This window comes from Carcharodon carcharias, chromosome 25, assembly GCF_017639515.1.
Source record: "Carcharodon carcharias isolate sCarCar2 chromosome 25, sCarCar2.pri, whole genome shotgun sequence".
In the NCBI taxonomy this organism is placed as follows: domain Eukaryota; kingdom Metazoa; phylum Chordata; class Chondrichthyes; order Lamniformes; family Lamnidae; genus Carcharodon; species Carcharodon carcharias.
In genome coordinates, this window is record NC_054491.1 from 8,032,980 (window position 1) to 8,040,707 (window position 7,728).

Below are 7,728 nucleotides of genomic sequence, written 5' to 3' on the forward strand. Positions count from 1 at the left end.
AAGGAAGAGAAGATTTTCTTGGAACTGGATGATACAGTAAATTAGATATGACTTTTGACAAGCAGAAAGGTTTTCTCTATCCATTGACTACACAGAAAGTGAATGGCTTGAGTCTGTGTAGTTTCTACATTAAACAAGTAATACCAATAGCCAGTGAATTAGGTATCTCATGCAAAGGTCATTGAACAGTTGGTGTAGAAAATATCTCAATGGTGCAGAGGGGACTGCTGTTATGAGGTTGTACAGAGTGGTGGAAGGAGTGCCTAACCATATACTTGGCTGGGCAGTACTTGATGATGAAAATGAAAGCTTAAAGAGGAAAGGATTCCATTCTTCAGCACTAACTTCCTTCACCTTGACGAGTACAAAAGAAAGTCCGAAGAAAGACAGATTTAATAGCCTCTTTATTAATATCTTTTAAACAAATATAATCCACAAACTTTACAAATTGCTATTTGTCATATTTAATGTTTGCATTTATTCCTTTATCAAGACTGTTAAATGATTAACAGTGAATAAAGGTTGTAATTTAGTGATTCAAGCAACAACACAGAAACCACTATACACATCGGAAAAGATACAAAGTAGATTGATTTGAAGGATACCCCAGAAATGAAAGGATATATTAAGGGTGATCGAATTGGAAAATTTGTGCTGTGTTCACAATAGCACAGAGGATAAAGGGGACCAAACAGAAGGCTAAATTCTGAACAAGTTTAAGAGGAAAATTGATTGGTGAGTTGATAACAAGGGACCATAAAATTATGATCAGCTTTAGAAGCAGAGAGAGAAAAAATTGAAAGGTTATTTTCCTATGAAAGGTAGTGAAATACAGATTACATTAGCACAAGTGGCTATCAAAGTTAATCAAAATGTAGCAGAATAAAACAACTGAAGGGGAAGCATATAATGTGATATGGGCAAACAGTAAAAATTTGGGGTTGTGGTAGGTAGCTCTGGTTAAGGAGCTAGCAATGCACAGGTATGATGGATTGAAACGATCACCTGTACCAAAATTTCTCTGAAATCATGACACAAGACCTCATTGTTTATAATCATCTTCTGATCCCTCAGAATCAAACACTGCCTACATATCATCACATTATTCAGTAATTCAAATTTATGTGGATTTGATTTGTTATTAGTCAACTTTTGAATGAGTAGTGGTTATGGGCACGGATGCCACCTGTCAGCATACTCCGCATCCTGTGTGTATGATAATGTTAATTCAAGAGACTTAATAATTATAAATCCATTACTGCATTTCATGAGAGATAGTGTAGAAATTTTGGCCGAGAAATTTGATGATATCATGCCTCTTTATCAGATGCAAGGTGGGCAACCAAGTGCCTAATATGGCTGCAACTGCAAGCAGGGGTAAACACAAAAATTAGGCATCCGGAACCGACATTTTGCACATATAAAAAGGGCAGTCTAATGCCTAGTTGAGACACTCTTTGTAAAATTGGGCTGACTGCCGCCTAGATTTAGGAAAACATGCTCTATGTATGACCTAACCAATTAACTTAAAGGGACTGCTGAAGCTGCGACCCAAAATATATGTTATATAAAAAGAAAATGTAACCGAAATGTGAAATAGGGAGCTTCAGGAGTCCTTTCTGCTCCACATTAAGATGACGAGCTGCTGCCAGCCACCACTTACTGCCCTGCTGAATGTCTCTCTACTGCTCCCGATTGCTTCCCTCTCTCCTATGACTTATCTGAGGCCACTACTAGCAGTGGCCCAAAATTCAAATACTACTTTCTGGCACGTTAACTGGTTGCCCAGCATATTGTGTAGCCCCCTGGCATCGTGTAAACAAGGTCTGAGATCCAACATCAGATGGGTCTTCGTAGGAAAAGTTCCTTGTGTCAGTTCGTGCTAGCATGAACCAATTTCTAGGCCTTTACGACCAGTATACTCGAGAAGCTATAACTGTAATGAAGATTATAATCCCAATTATTGTTGATAGAAGGTTTAATAATCTGGTAATGCGAGATGAACGCTTTGCACTTTCTAGATCATCATTTCTAGAAGCAATGTCAACCTGAAAATATAAAGAAGCCATTTAAAAAACTAGTATAAAATCTGAAAATTAATCCCCAATTTCTTATCCCATGGATTGAATATTCCCCCCATCGGGGGGGTTGTGCGGGGATGGGCTGGAGCGAGCACGAACCTGATCGGCGCCCCCGAATGGGAGCGTGCCACCATTTGATATGGGCAAACCAATTATTTGACAGCATGACACACATCTGGAAGCACTGTGCGCTCCCTGTGCAGGCGGGGGGGGTGGAATTCCCTGAGTCAGGACCTGTGCTCATTTGCACATGCGTGTTAAAGAGCGCAGAAATCTCCCTGAGGCACGGAGGTGAGTTGAAAACAAGGGACCATAAAATTATGATCAGCTTCTGCCTACCGGGCGGGCGGGCCAGACCCAAACTCCGGCGGGCGGGGAGCCAGTCATCGCCGGAGAAGTGGGCCCCGCCGCCATTTTAAGTGGGCGGGCCAATTAAGGCCCAGCCAGCGTGACGCCCGGCAGGAAGCGTTACGTGTTTCTTGTGCAGGGGGGAGGGGGGGATTCCCCAAATGCAAGATTGAAGCTAAGTGCTGCCTCAGGGAGACCGGTTACACTTGTTCAAACATGAAAAATTTTAAAATCCTTAACATGTCCCCCTCATGTGACAATATCACACAAGATGGGACATGTTAATAAATTTCACTAAAACTTTATTGAAGTTTTTTAAACCCTACATGAAACCTCACGCCGCCGGTGGATGAGGTTTCATGTTTTATCTATTTGCCACCGGAGCTCTTGGCCTGTCCACCAGCCTTAAAGTTGGATGGGCAGGGCCTTTAATTGTTTAAACGATCCTGTCAATGGCCTCAATTGCCCATTGAGAGGTCGGCGGGTGCACAGCTGATTTGGCTGTGACCCCCACCTTCCTGAAAATTTAAATAGGGTGGGGTGACGTCGGGGGGAACCCCCTTCATCCCGCGTCATTTTGCGTGTCGGCGAGCGGGCCCAAAGAGAGAGGTTGTTTTTCTTATGAAAGGTGCCTCAGGGAGATTAGCTTAAGCTCTGAAAAATTTAAGAAAGGAAAAAAAAAATTAAGGACGTGTCCCCCTCTTGTGAAACTGTCACATGAGCTGGGACATGTCCATTAATTTTTTCAAACGTTTTTATTTAATTAATAAACTCTTCATGAAAGCTCATCATGATGGCCACCTTAAAGCTGGACAGGCAGCATTCTTAACAACTTTAATTACTTTCTAAATGGCTTAATAGGCCTTTGACAGTTCGCCGCCAAACTGACAATCTAAATGACATGTGATGACATCAGGCCGGACTTCATTTTGCACATTGGCGAGCAGGCCCTGCCTCCGCTCACCGACCTGAAAATTCTGCCCCATGTTTTTCATTTAAAAGTCACTGCTTTAAAAACTACTTCCACAATATCATTTGTTGTACCTTTCGAGGGATATTTAGTTTCTGATGAACGGAGTAAACGTTCTATCTGAAATAAGTTTAGGAAGTCTCAATCCAGTTCAGAATGAAAATATTCTTTGGAAAAAAAAATCATTCATTAATTCAATGTCAGTTGGCATTGAGGTAAGGCCACAGGATGACTGGTGGGGAAAAGTGGAGAAGTCATACTGATTTACAAGGAGATGTTCTTATAAGATTGTGTCATGTTCTTCAGTAAGAGTAGAGGAGCTTTACTTTGCACTTAACTGTGCTGTAATTGACTAACAATTACTTGATGCTGAAACTGGGTGTTCAAAGTGAGAAGTATACCATTAACATCCCTCACTTTGATAGGCTCATATTTCAATTAAAAAAATGTTTTATTACAATCCCCATAGAGACCGATAACTTTAAAAAAGATTTGACATCCCACCTGACAGGCTTAAAGGAATCATAGAATTGTTACAGCACAGAAGAAGGCTGATCGTGTCAATACTGGCTCTCATAAGGAACAATTCATGTACTGGCACTCTCCCCACATCTCTGCACATTCCTCATTTTAAGATATTTAGAAAATTTAGAAAACGTAGCAAGATTTATAGCACAGGAGGCCACTTTGCCCATCATGTCTGCAGCAGCCAAAAACAAGCACCTCAGCCTAATCCCATTTTCCATTCTTGTGATGTAGCAGATGATGCGGATTTACTCTGCCTGGCACCACAAGGGAAACTTGGTCATGCTATCACAACAGTTTTGCAATTTGTGTATATTACGAGATGTGTGAACTGAATTCAGAAATAATGGGCAGAATTCCCCCTCCACCCCCCCACCCCATTACGGTGGGGAAGTTCAGGAGTGGGCGTGTGCAGGCACGCCTCCGAGCAGTGCCCCCGATTGGGGGCGTGCTGCCATTTTACGTTGGCGGACCAATTAAAGCCCACCCTGCCTGACGTCTGCCAGTAAGCACTATGTGCTCCCTGTGTGGGCTTGGGGGGGTGGGGGGGTGTGTGTGTGTGGAGGGGGGTGGAGGGATTCCCTAAGCTGAGAGTGCATGTGCACAAAAGAGCGCACTCATCTCCCTGAGGCTAAGTGCTGCCCCCTTTAAGGCAACAGTCCAAAATAGATTTTAGATTTAAAACAAAACCAGCAAGTTAACACAATACCCACTTGATAGTGGAATTCCAAATGGCTTCCCCATCTTCAGTTACTTTACAAAGCAGACTTATGCACAAATGGCTGGAGACTTCTTGAAGGCTGTTTCACACACTCCTGTTAGATCTTAAATGGCTCATATAGCCTTTCATTCTCCTTTATACATGTTTCTCTCTCCTCAATATGTAAATTTTATTGTTCCATATGTCTTTGAAACTGTAATCTTCCTCATGATATAAAAACTTTCATGTTGCCAATATTGTCAGTAACCTTTGGGAAAAATAAACACACTCCTTAACCTTGCTTATCTGGCTAGTTGTGAAAGATCCCTTTGAAATCCAAAAATCCTTCCCTCATCAAAAAATGCAAATTCTCTTCACACCTTACATGCTAAGCCAGCATCCATATTTACTCATTAGCATATCAAGCACATTTCTACACCTAGCTTCTTTTGATGATTCCAAGCTTGCAATTTATTTGACTCCAACTGTAATTAGATCACACAGACAGAATCACCTATACTTATACCCATAAACCTTACTTTACAATAACCAGAAAAATATTATAAAAATTATTATATTTTTGTCAAACCATCTCTTGGTTCATAGCCCTGCAGGTTCTGGGACTCAGGTGCATAGCCAGGCAGCTTTTAACTGAGTTGAGGGTTTCTGCTTCCACATCCCTTTTAAACAGTGTGTCCCAGTTAACACTCTCTGGGTGAAAAAAAAATTCATTTCCCCTTTAATCCTTATACCAATCACTTTAAATCTATGCCTCCTAGTCATTGACCTCTCTGCTAAGGGAAATAGGTCCTTCCCATCCACTCTATCCAGACCCCTCACAACCTTGTACACTTCAATCAAATCTTCCCTTAGCTTCTTCTGTTACAAGGAAAACAACCCCAACCTATCCAATCTTTCCTCATAGTTGCAATTTTCCAGTCCAACAACATCCTCATAAATCTCTTCTGTATCCTCTCTAGTGCAATTACATCATTTCTATAATGAAGTGACTAGAACTACATGCACTATTCAAGTTGTGGCTTAATTAATGTTTTATATATGTGCAGCATAACCTCCCTGCTCTTATATTCTATGCTTCAGATAATAAAGGAAAGGATTCCATGTGTCTTCTTAACCATCTTATCGACCTGTCCTGCTATCTTCAAGAGTCTGTGGACATACACTCCAAGGTCCCTCACTTCCTCTACAACTCTCACCATCCTCCCATTTATGGACACACAGCTTTGTCTGTTCCCCGCCATTTAGGTGCTGCTGCCTTCAGTTGTGCACCCCCTTCTCCAATAAGAGAGAGGGAAGCACGTCAGTAAGTGGTGCAACATGTTTAAGTTATGTGGTTGTCATATTGTATAGCTGGCTGTGAGATATGGGTGTGAGGCTTACAGCAATACTAAGTCTGTGAAGTGAAGATATGAATGTTGGGTACAATCTGTGATTGAAAAAGATTGTTGATAGTGAGTAAGTGGGGTGTAGTGCGTTGAGCAGTGTCAGAGTCTTGTGAAGTATTTGGTGGGATACTAAGATACATTCACTGACCTTGACCACTTGTAGGAGGTCAATGGGCTTCTTATGGCACTGCGTGCAGATCCTCAGGACCAGACCTCTGGCACTGACTGCCAGAGCTATTTGGTTCCACTGCCTTTTGAGAGTTTGTCTGGAGGACCTCCTAACTCCCAGCAGATAAATGAGATCTCTCCTCCTCCGCGCCCTTCTCAACTAAAGCCTCCAGTACAGCAACGACAAATCTTGGAGCTCACTCTCTGCCATGTTGTGCCAATCTATGTCTTTCCTAGGTCAACCTCATTTTTACGATGATTTCCAGCACCCATTTCAGGCAAAATGCAACCCCCTCTTTTAAGTGCAGGCTGACTTTAAGTAGTACAGACTGGTTTGAACCTTTTCTAGCCTCCATGATTATGCACCCCTTGCTCCAGTGTACAGTCGCTCAACAAGATCTTTAGCACTGGCTGCATGCCACTATCAATTAAATGAATAGGCAGCATAAAGTTTTCTCTGTTGCCTGCATCAGTAGCAATGAGTGCAGGTTAATCATGCATCATGATCTCCCCACCCATTTTTGAAGTTTTCAATGGATAAGGCTGGGGTCAAATTGAAAGCAGTATATCTTTTCTGGATTCATCAAGTTGAGGAAGTAGGTTGTCATAGACAGTAACCCATGTGTTATTAACTATAATACTGTTGAATAATTTTCTCCCATACAGATTTATGAGAAGCAGTACGAATTAATAATTGTGATCTCCCACAGGATAAATCCAACTTATTATAAATTATACTTGTACTGTAATTGCATTGAACAAGAAGCTATAGGTGGTCTCTATGTAAGTTTCATAACCTTGATCAATACTTGTTTAAATTTTAGTCATGTATTTAAACTGACCTTGCAGGAGAAAATCAGCGCCACTAACCCAAGTGGACAAAAGCAGAATAGCAGATTAAAAACTGACCAGCTCATATAAGATTCCACCCGTTCCATGTCAGATAGTTGTATATTTGCCATCTTCAAGTAATTTTTGCAGTGTTGTTTGGCTTCTTTTCAATGCAGTTTCATGCAGCTTGCCACACAACGTCAAGCACAAACTAATAAGTTCTCCAGTCAGTCGTTGTAATGTTCTAACATCCACTGTTTCCCCAAAATGAACAAAACCAAACAAAACCTACAGAACAAAATTACAATTTACAGAGTAAGTCATACCTTTTCAGCTTTTTTGTAAGTTATGTACCATTATTTTTAAAATGCTACTTTGAATTGTGTGTTCTGTATGAGATGTGCATTGCTGCCAACCATAATTTCATAGCGGTATTCTAAATTACAGAAAATGTGTTAATCAGGTTACTTTAATTAAACCAGTTTTGATATAGGTCACTTTGGGATCACAAAGCTAAGTCCTTCCATTTCTAGACTGTTAGCATGGAAGAAATAAATAATGCAAAAAGCCAGGGGCCTTAAAAACTTTTGTGTAATGTCATATTTTTCTTTACTTGACCTCTGCCTGATTATATGTCATTTTATCATTTCATTTGAGTAATGTGTCTTTTTTAAATTAATTCCACGGATGTGGTCATCA

The 7,728-nt window shown here is 40.9% G+C and overlaps 1 long non-coding RNA gene across 1 annotated transcript; it reads right to left on the reverse strand.

Moving 5' to 3' along the window:
- Window positions 1–387: 387 nt before the first annotated feature.
- LOC121269677 lies at window positions 388–7,300 on the reverse strand. The gene is made up of 2 exons (XR_005941387.1): window positions 7,108–7,300; window positions 388–2,048 (listed from the first exon to the last, which is right to left on the reverse strand). It is a non-coding gene; the product is annotated as an uncharacterized LOC121269677 (long non-coding RNA).
- Between the last annotated feature and the right edge of the window lie 428 nt (window positions 7,301–7,728).